Source organism: Tribolium madens, unplaced genomic scaffold, assembly GCF_015345945.1.
Source record: "Tribolium madens isolate multiple individuals breed KSU strain unplaced genomic scaffold, Tmad_KSU_1.1 Scaffold_19;HRSCAF=116;Tcas5.2_LG9, whole genome shotgun sequence".
Taxonomy (NCBI): domain Eukaryota; kingdom Metazoa; phylum Arthropoda; class Insecta; order Coleoptera; family Tenebrionidae; genus Tribolium; species Tribolium madens.
In genome coordinates this window covers 2364333-2377524 of record NW_025400983.1, presented here as the reverse complement: position 1 = coordinate 2377524, position 13192 = coordinate 2364333, and the positions used below count along the sequence as shown (strand labels likewise).

General features: G+C 26.7%; 1 protein-coding gene across 5 annotated transcripts in view; it reads right to left on the bottom strand.

Annotated features, from left to right (window-relative positions):
* LOC123012697 (diuretic hormone receptor-like) overlaps nt 1–13192 on the bottom strand; it is a 97813-nt gene that overhangs the window by 74308 nt on the left and 10313 nt on the right. The window contains exon 1 of one of the 5 annotated variants that reach the window (XM_044410787.1): nt 11847–11949. The exons of the other annotated variants lie outside the window; for them this stretch is intronic. The gene's annotated coding sequence lies outside the window, so the exon portion shown is untranslated. Of the gene's footprint in view, nt 1–11846; nt 11950–13192 lie in introns of those variants that run through there. 5 annotated transcript variants of the gene reach the window in all.

Genomic DNA, 13192 nt, shown 5'->3' with positions numbered 1-13192 from the left:
GAAAAGGCCAAAATAATGTACTTTTTGACCCAATTTAGTGATATTTTCGCTTTGCTAAATAAAATTTTATTAATAGTATAATATTTATCGAAATATAAAATTTTCTGTTTTTTAGCTTATTTTTTGACAAAATTTTAGTCAAAAACGAGCTGAATCGAGTAAAACAAACTATATAACACCAATTTAAATTAATTCGTGTTATTTTTTTGACAAGGTCTTGCAAATAAAATGTTCCTGATACAAAAACAAAGTAAATCGAGCTAAACAATCTAAAATAATAGCAATTTCAATCTAATTTGTTACAGTTTTAGCTGAATTTTTCGAAAAACTTTGTATTTGTTTCATAAACATGCTTAAACATTCTAAGAATGCAATTTTTGGTCAAAGTCGGTCAATTTTTAGTTTATTTTTAACAAAGTTTTGCAAAATAGTTCTGTTTCAGGCTAAAAAACGTACTAAAACGCTCCGAAAAAGGCCAAAATAATGTATTTTTTGACTCAATTTAGTGATATTAGGACTTTGTGAAATTTTATTAATAGTATTAATATTAGTATTAATAGTATATTATTTATTGAAGTATAAAATTTTCTGGTTTTTTAGCTAATTTTTTGCATAATTTTAGTCTAAAACGAGCTGAATCGAGTAAAACAAACGATATAACACCAATTTAAATTAATTCGTGTTATTTTTTTGACAAGGATTTGCAAATAAAATGTCCCTGATACAAAAAACGAAGCAAATTGGGCTAAACAAGCTAAAATAATATCAATTTCAATCTAATTTATTACATTTTTAGCCAGTTTTAGCAAAATTGTTCGAAAAACTTTGTATTCATTTCAAAAACGTGCTTAAACATTTTAAAAATGCAAAAATAACCCAATTTTTGTTTTAATTTAGAAAATTTTCGGTGTATTTTTAACAAAATTTAATAAAACAGTTTTGTTTCTGGCTAAAAAACTTAATAAAACTCTACGAAAAAGGCCAAAATAATGTACTTTTTTACCCAATTTAATGATATTATGGCTTTGCCAACTGAAATTTCACTAATAGTATATTATTCATCGAGTGAGAAAGTTGGCTATTTCCACAATGAAAATTTTTTCGATACGAGCCGTAGGCAAGTGGAGTAATACATCTGAGTTTAAATGGCCATTTCTCACGTGTTTAATACTACACTTTTTCTAATTTTAAATATTGACTGTAATATTTTTTATATTTTTCTTTTGTGACCCGGCAACAGAAGAATATTTGGCAGAGAATTATTTAAAACATTATAATAATAATTTCGATATTTCGAGATATTTTGACTTATTTTTGAGAAAGTTTGGCACAATAATTGAGTTTCTGGGCAAAATGCTCAAAAAAATCATCATTTATGACCTAATTTTTTATATCAAATAATTTATTTCTGTAAAAAATTTCGGGTCAAATATCTTTGTTATTTCCAACGGATTTTTGTGAAATTTAAAATGTAGACAACTTAGAAGATAAAGATTCAATTAGCATTAATAAAATTACCTCAAAATTAAAAAAATATGTAATTTTAACACATTTTTTTTTTTAGTTAGGACACCTTGAATTTACTATTAGCTTATTTGTTTTGTAAGTTTGAACTTTTGTTTTGTGTTCATTTGGGAACTTTTTGTGTGTCAAATATCTAGAATTTGGACGAATCCGGTAGTGTGTCCTACACAGGAAGCGAGCGGCTGCGCCGCGAGCCCCCTCAAACTATCAACAAAACATTGAAATTGAAGAAAAAAAATCATCAAAAGTTTGTTTTGGTCTTATCGAGTCGGGGGTGATTGTCCAAATAAAAAATTTTGCGTTGAATTAAAAAACGCTTTTATTTTATTCAAAGAACAAACAAGTTTAAACGAATCCAAAGTTGTATTAAAATGTTGATTCAACCTGTCGCTGTTTATTGAGTACACAGATATCTTTCTTGTATTTGTATATCCTGTGTTTCAATTACGCATTTGCTAATTTACCTGACTTTTGTTTTAAATAAAATAAAATTACACGTTGGATGTATTTACATACTGAAATTGCTACGAAATCCAAAATATGTGTTCGGCAAACAAAACGACGTTTTATTCTGTTTGATTACCGGTATTTGCATAAATCGGTGAAATTGTACAGATTTTAAAGTAGGGTAGGGCCGGGAAAAATGGACCTTATTTTGCCTGCTATAAAATTATGAACTTTCTAAATTTTCTCTCCCGGATTTACTCTATTAAAACGTTACACAATTTATATTGGCTTGGAGCCATGTTTATTTTTCTCCGGTGTTCACTTGAGCAAAGTTTTAATTGCATTAAACCAAATATGATGTAATTTGACTGGTTTAAGCTTTACTCTAACATAGAAATTATTCACTTACCAATTTTTAACTAAGAGAAGATTTTACTTTTTTCTTTTATGTAAAATTGCAGCTTGTGACAAAAAAATGTGTAAAAAAATAGTTTTTTACTTTGATTTCGTAAATCTACAGTTTGTTCTGTAAATATTGATTTTCTGTTTTTGTAAAATTGTTTAGTTTCTGGCTTAAAAACGCTACGAAAAAAAATGCTACGAAAAAGACCAAATTAATGTACTTTTTTACCCATTTTAGTGATATTATGGCTTTGCTAGCTGAAATCTCATTAATAGTATATTATTTATCGTGTGAGAAATTCCCCACTGGACCAGTGTTGCCAGCCCAAACACATTAAATTCACCAAATCTGAGGCGTAAAAGTTGTCAGATTGTGATTTAAATTTTTCTAATACTGTCGAAAGTTACATTTTTTACATAAATCTCGCAAATCTGCTAGAAATGTGATTGAAACAAATAAAAATAATACTATTTTTGGTCTAATTTTCAAATTTTTAGCTTTTTTTTAAAGAAATTTTGCACAATGTTTACGTTTTGACCTTAAGTACATACTAAAAAATTTGTTTTAGCAAAATCTCACAAAGTCTGAAATTTTTCATCAAATTTTTGGCAAACACTGAATCCAATAAAATAAAATAAATAACATCAGATTTAATTAATTTTTGAAATTTTTTGACAAGCTTTTGCAAATAAACTGTCTCTGATACAAAAACGAAGAAATTTGGCTAAACAGGCTAAAATAACACCGATTTCATTGTAATTTGTTACATTTTTATTTTAGTCAGTTTTCGCAAAAATGTTTGAAAAACTTTGTATTTATTTCATAAAAGTGCTTAAACACTAAAAATGCAAAAATAACATAATTTTTAGACGAATTTGGTAAATTTTCGTTTTATTTTTACAAAATTTTTAAAACGCTCCAAAAAAAAACAAAATAATGAACTTTTTGCATATTATGGCTTGTTGATATTATTCATCAAGTGAGAAAATTTACCATTTCCACAATGACTTACTAAAACGCTCTGGAAAAGGCCAAAATAATGTGCTTTTTGACCCAATTTAGTGATATTTTCGCTTTGCTAAGTAAAATCTCGTTAATAGTATAATATTTATCGAAGTATAAAATTTTCTGTTTTTTAGCTTATTTTTTGACAAAATTTTAGTCAAAAACGAGCTGAATCGAATAAAACAAACGATATAACACCAATTTGAATTAATTTTTGTTATTTTTTTGACTATATCAAATAAAATGTTCCTGATACAAAAACAAAGTAAATCGAGCTAAATAATCTAAAAATAATACCAATTTCAATCTAATTTGTTACATTTTTAGMCAGTTTTAGCTGAATTTTTCGAAAAACTTTGTATTTATTTCAAAAACGTGCTAAAACACTCTAAAAATGCAAAAATAACAAAATTTTTAGACTAATTTGGTTTATTTTTGCAATTTTTTTTTTTTGGCTAAAAAACGTACTAAAACGCTCCAAAAAAAAAAAACAAAATAATGAACTTTTTGACGCAATTTAGTGATATTATGACTTTGCTAGGTGAAATCTTGTTAATAGTATATTATTCATCAAGTGGAAAATTGACGAGTGGAGTAATTTATCTGAGTTTGAACGGCCATTTTTCACGAGTTTAATACTATACTTTTTCTAATCTTAAATACTGGCTGTAATATTTTTTATATTTTTCTTTCGTGACTCGGCAAATGTAGAAGAAACTATTTGGCAGAGAATTATTTAAGACATAATAATAATAATTTTTATCATTGTTATTTAATTTTTTTTACGGTTTTGGACAAAATTAAATACTTTTTGTCACTTTTTAATTTTTTTCACTGTTGAAGATTGAATAACTGAAAACGGTTGAGAAAAGTACAAATTCTTTTGCGTGATTTTTTGACTTATTTTTGAGAAAATTTGACAAGTTCTGATAAAATGCAAAAAATTGTGTCATCATTTATAACCTAATTTTTTATAACAATAATGTTGAAAATGTTGAGTTTTCCCTTAAAGATTTTTCCTCTAATTTACCTTCATTTTTTAGACTTTGATTCTTTTTCGCCTTTAAAAGGCAACTAGATCAAATTTTGACTTTTAAAATTAAGACATTACCAAACGTCATAACAAACCCTAAATCGATTAAAGTAAAAAAAAATTTAAAAGAAACGCCAAAAAGTGGTCAAATCACAAAAAATAGTATAAAAAAACACCTGAAGCACTCATTCCTTAAAGTCGAATTCGTGCTTCAAGACTGCTTTTATGAAACTTATGTTTTAACGTAATTATAATGGTTTAAAGCTAAAAAATCACAAATTTTTGTTGAATCACAATTTGATTCAATTTTTTTTGACTTTTCGAATTCTTAGCCGGCATTTCGTAGCTATTTGGAGCGATTTTCAGTGTGCAATTTGGAAATTCTCTTGTCTCGTGATAATAATGAATCGTTATTCCCAATTCGGTGGAGAAATTCCACCAGATTGCTTGTCAAAACCGAATTAATAATTAGCAATGATGCGGGCGTTTGCCCCTTGTGTCATGTTGTGTGAATTTGTAATGAGTCGACGAGAGAATAGACAGACATGTAAAGGCCATTAGAAGCGTTTTTAGCAAGGAAATTTAGCTAATTTCCGGCGTAATGAAACCAAGACGCGTTTCAGAAAACATATTTATCATACTTTGAAACGTCAGTGAAGTTCTTTTAGTGGTAAATGATGCAGAGAAACATTTCCGAATAAACTCGTCCATCACCTTATCTCGACGCTTGAATTTATTTATCAATAGAGAAGCTCCAAATTAACCGTTTGACTGTTTGTTTCAGACAGAATTGCAATTTATTCCTTGCGGTTTTATTGTTCCAACAACTTTGATGTCGCACGACTGCGAATCGGATCTAATTGCGTCCTATATTTACTCTAACAACAAAAATTTTACACCTGAATTTTGTAATAAAACTCAAAGGTATTATGAAAAAAATAAATAAACACATTCAGGATATCCTGAAAAAACTTTGAAAGATCTCCGGGGGTAATATTTTCGTTCAATATAAGAACAAAAGTTTCTATGAATATTTATCCGGAAATGCTTCCTGAGAGAGTTGAAGCTCTCCGAAAATGATAAGCAAAAGGTTTGTTTTCAATTATATGAGTAAGTTATCTTTTAAGAAAAATTCTGGTATTGGAAACGTTTTTCGAATTTTTTTCTGTAGAAGAATAGTTTTTGTGAAAAATTGTTTTTTTTTTGTTATTTTTGGCTAACCAGTGAGTTTTTTATAATATATTATGATCAAGTTATCGCTCTAGCTTTCTTAAAAGGCATTTCCGTCTATAGAAAATTTTTTTCTATCTGGCCTTAGAGAATCACTTCCCGAAATCTTTTGATGTTTGTTTCGGACACCCTGTATATGCAAAATCCCAACTGCATTTTTCTTAGAATTTTTTTATTGGAAACAAAATAGCTAATATTAATGCATTTCTAATCTTCTGCAAACTTTTTAATATGTTCTTAATAATAGTTAAAAATTTACCAGGGCTGGAGCCAGCCCAAACACATTAAATTCAGCAAATCTGAGGTGTAAAAGTTGTCAGATTGTGATTTAAATTTTTCTAATACTGTCGAAGGTTTCATTTTTTACATAAATCTCGCAAATCTGCTAAAAAATGTGTTTAAAACAAGTAAAAATAACACCATTTTTGGTCTAATTCTCAAATTTTTCGCTTTTTTTAAAGAAATGTTGCACAATGTTTACGTTTTGACCTTAAGTAAATGCTAAAAGATTTGAAAAAGTGTAAATAGTAATTTGATTTTCCGTTTTTTGGTTTGTTTTAGTAAAATCTCACAGTCAAATCTCACGAAATTTTTTCTTTTTTAGCGTATTTTTTGACAAACTTTTAGTCAAAAGTTAAGTGAATTCAATAAAATAACATAAATAATATCAGTTTTTATTGATTTTTGTAATTTTTTTGACAAGATTTTGCAAATAAGCTGTCTCTGATACAAAAACGAAGTAAATTTGGCTAAACAGGCTAAAATAACACCAATTTCAATGTAATTTGTTACATTTTTATTTTAGTCAATTTTCGCAAAAATGTTTAAAAACTTTGTATTTATTCAAAAAAAGAGCTTAAACACTCTAAAAATGCAAAAATAACAATTTTTAGACAAATTTGATAAATTTTCGGTTTATTTTTACAAAATTTTGCAAAATATTTTAGTTTTTGGCTAAAAAACGTAATAAAACGCTCCAAAAAAAGCCAAAATAATGAACTTGTTGACCCAATTTAGTGATATTATGGCTTTGCTAGGTGAAATCTTGTTAATAGTATATTATTCATCAAGTGAGAAAATTGATCATTTCCACAATGATGGAATTCATGATGAGTAATTCATCTGAGTGGCTATTTCTCACGAGTTTAATACCATACTTTTTCTAATCTTAAATACTGACTAATATTTTTTTGTGACCCGGCAAAAAAAGAAGAAACTATCTGGCAGAGAATTATTTAAGACATAATAATAATAATTTTTATTATTATTTAATTTTTTTACGGTTTTGGACAAAATTACAAACTTTCTCTGCACTTTTCAATTTTCTCTACAGTTAAAGCTTGAATAACTAAAAACGGTTGAGTAAAGTAGAAATTCTTTAACATGATTAGAAAAAACTTCTTTTTTTAATAAATTTCGTGATTTTTTGACTTATTTTTGAGAAAATTTGGCAAAATAATTAAAGTTCTGGCTATAATGCTTAAAAAATAAAAAAAATAGTTTCATCATTTGTGACCCAATTTTCTATATCAATAACTGAAAAATCGAAGTTTGCTCTTGACGATTGCGCAAAAAAACTGATTAAAAAATAACAATTCCAAATTTATTAATTTTTTGCTGTAGTTGCGGTTAAATTTCTAAAAAATCGTTATTGGAATTTTTGCAATTTTTTTTGCCAAATCACCAGAAATGGTGAAATGTCACCACTGGGGCCAACTTCCGGCGGAAGTGCTTCGCTGTACGCCAGCTTTTAGACAACCAGCAATCCACTAAATCGTTGCATAATTTCCCTTCCGTTCAAGATAACGATTATCTTCCCTCTATAGGGGACATTCGATTAAACTTGGACTCGAAACACGCTTTACAGGTAATTAAATTCATCGACCCGGCCAATTACGAGCTGAATTTGACCCATATGAAAGCTTTTTTGTGTGTGTGTAAAAGACACGGGAAAATCGTCAAAGACACTGAAAGGGTCGCGAAAAAACTCGCTTTGTTTTATTAAAAAAACGAGCTGAATCGTTTAAGATTTGTTTAATTAGTTTGGCAGAATTAATTAATTCAAGTACTTAAATTTGCGTAATGGGATATTCGAGGAATGTTTATGAAATGTTTTCCGACCAACATAATCAAATTGAGGCTTTATTTCCAATGATATTGTTGTTTACGAGTGCGAGTCTCGACTAACATCCATCTCGAATTGCTGTGGATTGAAATTAAAAAAAAAATTCATTTGAAACATAATGTAACTTTAATAGAAAAATTATTTATATTTGTTGAAATTAAAAAAAAATGTGTATGTATGTAGTATGTGTTTAAAGTTGCTCCGAACTTATTTATAACATCAGCAATTTTTAATCAATAATTAAATCAGATTTGGTTATAATGTAAAAAAATATTGAAGAAAACTTGAATTGTTATACAAAATGTTAAAAAAGATTGTAAAATATTTAAGGAGTAGTAAATGTTAAATATTTTACAATCTTTTTTTAACACCTTGTATAATATTTGTATAAGATTTTTGTACACATTTGTGGATAAAAAATAAAAGAACAGTATTTTTTAAAAATTGATTTTTATTTTGGTGCTGAAAACGTGTTTTATAAACATATCTAATTTTGAATGTCCACCGCAACTTAAAACATATATTATTTGTATTGTGAAAATTTTTTATTATGTAAATCAAAAGTAGACATAACAAATGATCATTAAAGTTATAAAGATTAAAAATGATTATTGATTTGACTTTGAACATTCACAGCAATTTGGAACTGATATTAAGTACTTATTACACAGATGAGGTAAGATGGTTTCTTCCACACTTATCTAAAAATTTTGTAAGATAAAAAAGCAATTTTATATAATCTTTTTTCAAAAGTAATATTTGTTTAAAATTGCTGCGAACGCATGTGTAAAACAAAAAAAGTACATGATTTTTAAAAGTTGAATACTTGTTTTATTAAAGAAAACTTTTTCTTATTTAATATTATATTATTGTTTTTATTTTTGTTGTTGATTTTTGACCTTAAATTTCCACAGAAATTTGGAACAGACATTAAATATTTATATTTCAAACAAAATAAAATATTTTCTTTCTCACCTAACTTAAAACTTAATAAGAAATACAAAAAAAATCGCAATTTCATAAAATGTGTGTAAAAGATGTTAGGTAATATCTGTTTAAAATTGCTGTGGATAAATATGCAACCCTTGTAGTAATATTTCTCAAAAAAAATCTCAACAATTTGAAACTAATTTTTGTATTTTTGTCGCCAACAAGAAAACTTAAAAAAAATTTAATTGAAATTATATTAATTGTCATTTGTTGTTGTTGTTTGACTTTAAATATCCACAGAAATTCGTAACAGATATTAGATAGTTAACCTAGAATGTTCTTCTTATCTAACGTAAAACTTGGTACAAAATTTAAAAAAAAATTCATAAAATATGTGTAAAAAATTTTATGTTTTAAATCTGTTTAAAATTGCTGTGGACAAATATATAACGTCAGCCGTCGTGTTTTTCAAAAAAAAATTCAGCATTTATATCGTAAGGCAACGTGTAATTTTTTATTTGATGTATTATCGATTTTTTTTGTTCTAGTTTGACCTTAAATATCACAGAAATTTGGAACAGATACTACATACTTAACCTAAAATCACCTAAAATCTAAAATATTCTCTTCCATCGCAGTTTCATAAAATGTGTCTAAAAAATGTTATGTTAAATTTGTTTAAAATTGCTGTGTCACTAGTATTTTTCAAAAAATTCTGGGCAATTTGAAACTGATAGTATTTCTGTCGCCAACAATATTATTATCGTTTTTATTCTTATTGTTGTTGCTTGACTTTACATATCAACAGAAATTTGGAACAGATTTTAGATACGAGTAGTTACCCTAAAATATTCTCTTTCTTACCTAATTTAAAACTTAATAAGGAATACAAAAAAGTATCGCAATTTCATAAAATGTGTGTAAAAGATGTTAGGTAATATCTGTTTAAAATTGCTGTGGATAAATATGCAACCCCTGTAGTAATATTTTTCAAAAAAAATTTCAACAATTTAAAACTAATTTTTGTATTTTTGTCGCCAACAAGAAAACTTAAAAAAAATTAATTGAAATTATATTTATTATCGTTTTTATTCTTGTTATTGTTTGACTTTGAATATCCACAGAAATTTGGAACAGATATTAGATAGTTAACCTAGAATGTTCTTGTCTAACGTAAAACTTGGTACAAAATTTAAAAAAAAATTCATAAAATATGTGTAAAAATGTTATGTTTTAAATCTGTTTAAAATTGCTGTGGACAAATATGTAACGTCAGCCGTAGTGTTTTTCAACTTTTATATCGTAAACAAGGCAACGTGTAATTTTTTATTTGATGTATGATCGATTTTTTTTGTTTTTGTTTGACCTTAAATATTATAGAAATTTGGAACAAATACTACATACGTAACCTGAAATCTGAAATATTCTCTTCCTTACCTAACCTAAAACTTCACAAACAAAAACCATCGCAATTTCATAAAATGTGTCTAAAAAATGTTACCTTAAATTTGTTTAAAATTGCTGTTACTAGTATTTTTCAAAAAAATTCTCAGCAATTTGAAACTGATAGTATGTCTGTCGCCAACAAAAATATGATATGAAATTATCGTTTTTATTCTTATTGTTGTTGTTTGACTTTACATATCAACAGAAATTTGGAACAGATTTTAGATACGAGGAGTTACCCTAAAATATTCTCTTTCTCACCTAATTTAAAACTTAATAAAGAACACAAAAAGCATTGCAATTTCATAAAATTTGTGTAAAAGATGTTATGTTAAGTGTGTTTAAAATTGCTATGGACAAAAATACAACGTGAGTGGTATTTTTTAATAGTTTTTATAACGCAAATAAGGCTATTTTTAATGTTACATTTTTGTTTTTTATAAAAAAAATAAAAATACTTTTTTTACACAACATATTTTATTACTAAAAAATGGAAAACATTTCTATTTCTCACCCAACATCAATTTTTGTTAGCAAATTAAGAATTTTGAAATTCTTGTTTTTAATTTGGAATTCAATTCTTATTTTTACAGTCTTAATTTTAATTTTTGAATTTTAACTTCCAAACTGGAAACTTATCTCAATTCACAATTTTAACTTTTAAAACCTAGAAAATTCTAATATATTAACTCGAAATTTTAATTCGAAATATATAATTTTGAATTAATTTTAATTTAGAATTTTGATCTGAAACCTCAAAAAAACTTAAAATTTATGAGTTTTGTCGTCAATAACAAATTTCTGCAATATTTTTTATCTCAAAATTTTGCTATTTTCGAAATTTTGCAATTTTAAAAATTAAAATTTCGATTCAAAAAAAAAATTCTAATTTTGTTATAATTAAATTTTAGACTTTTTATTTAAAATTAAATCTGAATACTTGATTTAAAATTTTTATTTCTAAAAATTCAGTTTTGAATTTAAAATTTGAAAATTTCAAACAAAATTTCAGAATTTTATATGCAAAAATAGAGTTTTTAAACCTTTAGCTTTAAGTTCTTGACAATACATTTTATTACTAAAAAATGGAAAACATTTCTATTTCTCACCCAACATCAATTTTTGTTAGCGAAACAAAAAAGTGCTTTTAGCCTATTTCAAAGAAAAATTATTTAATTTCTGGCCTTTCACGGAGACGGGTTTAACTGCTATTACAAAGTTCACGCTCGCGTGCCTACAAAAATTGAAAGTTAATATCACCACAAAAAAAACTATTCGAAATACCAATCCGGGCTTCGTTCTACATCACGTGATAAAAACAATCAAATCATTTTAATTTAAATGAGAATTAATAAAGCGTGCCTAGCTCCTGTGGGAATTAAATGAATATTTACCCAACGACTAAAAATAGTTACTGGTCACAATGATATTTTATCGGTTTACTGAATTTAATTAAAAATAGTCCATCAAGGTTGCGCGGGCGAAAAAAATTTCTCGTGCGGTAAGTGCACTTTTCGCTGCATAAGTAAGAGTAATTGAGGAAGACGCGAAATTGCTTTTTAAAGCCGGAAATGGCTCATTCTAAGCCGTCCCCGCAAGGTTCGAATTGAATTAGAATAAATTCGGTGTCAGAAAGAAAAAATTCCGACAACCACCTGTGGAAATTTTGCGAAAAAGGAGGAAAGTGAGGTTTGAATACTCACACTTTCGGCACTTGAACCGTTTTTGGAATTTTGCGAAAATCATAACGCGCACTACGAAAGCTTCCTTTGAAGACCGCAGTGGTGGTAGAACTGCGACGCTGGCGACGCTCAGGACGCGAACTGGACCAACTTTATGCGTACTCTCGGTGCGTCCTACCGGAGTCGAAGCCGGAGTCGGCCTTAATGATGTTTTTACAAACGTCTTAATGTTGGTAGCAATGAAAATATTTTTTCTCGAAATGAAGTTTTCCTTGGGGGAATAACAGAAAAAATACTCAGACATTACAAAAATTGTGTCTTTGGACTTAAAATTCGATTTTACGATTAAAAATCTTGATTGTAATTTTTTATTTAGGATTTGTAATAAAAAAAATTAAACACCAAGATTTTAATTTAGAATATTCATTTGAAACCTCAAAAAAACGTAAAATTTATGAGTTTCGTCCCCAGTAACAAATTTCTGTAATATTGTTTATCTCAAAATGTTACTATTTACGAGTTTTTGCGTTTTTTTACCTGTTTTTTAAATTTGAAATTCGTGAATTCGTGAGCTGAGAATTTTGAAAATTAAAATTTCAATTCAAAAAAAATCTAATTTTGTGTTACAATTAAATTTTAGATTATTTATTTAAAATTAAGTTTGATTACTTGATTTAAAATTTTCATTTCTAGTCTCAAAAATTCAGTTCAGTTTATAAGTTGAGAATTTTAAAATGAAATTTCTGAATTTTATATGCAAAAATGAAGTTTTTAGTTTTTAAACTTCTTGACTTTCAAACTAATAATTTCAACCACCCAATTTAGAATTTCAACTTCAAAAACTCGAAATTTTGCAATTTCGATCTTTACATTAAAAATTTTGGTGTTGATCCTGAAAATTTTTAAAATCAGGAATTTTGAAATTCTTGTTTTTAATTTGGAATTCAATTCTTATTTTTACAATCTTAATTTTCATTTTTGAATTTTATCTTCGAGACTGGAAACATCTCAATTCACAATTTTAACTTTTAAAATCTAGAAAATTTTGATTATCAAATACGCAATTCTAACATTTAAATTCGAAGTTTTCATTCAGAAATATATAATTTTGAACTGATTTTTCAAAATAAAATTTGAGAATTTTATATGCAAAAGTAGAGTTTTTACTTTTTAAACTTTTAGTTTTGGGTTTTTGACTTTTAAACTAATAATTTCAACCACCCAATTCAGAATTTCAACTTCAAAAACTCGAAAATTTGCAATTCGGACCTTTACATTAAAAATTTTGGTGTTGATACTCAAAATTTAGAAATTTTGAAATTCTTGTTTTTAATTTGGAATTCAGTTCTTATTTTTGCAGTCTTTAT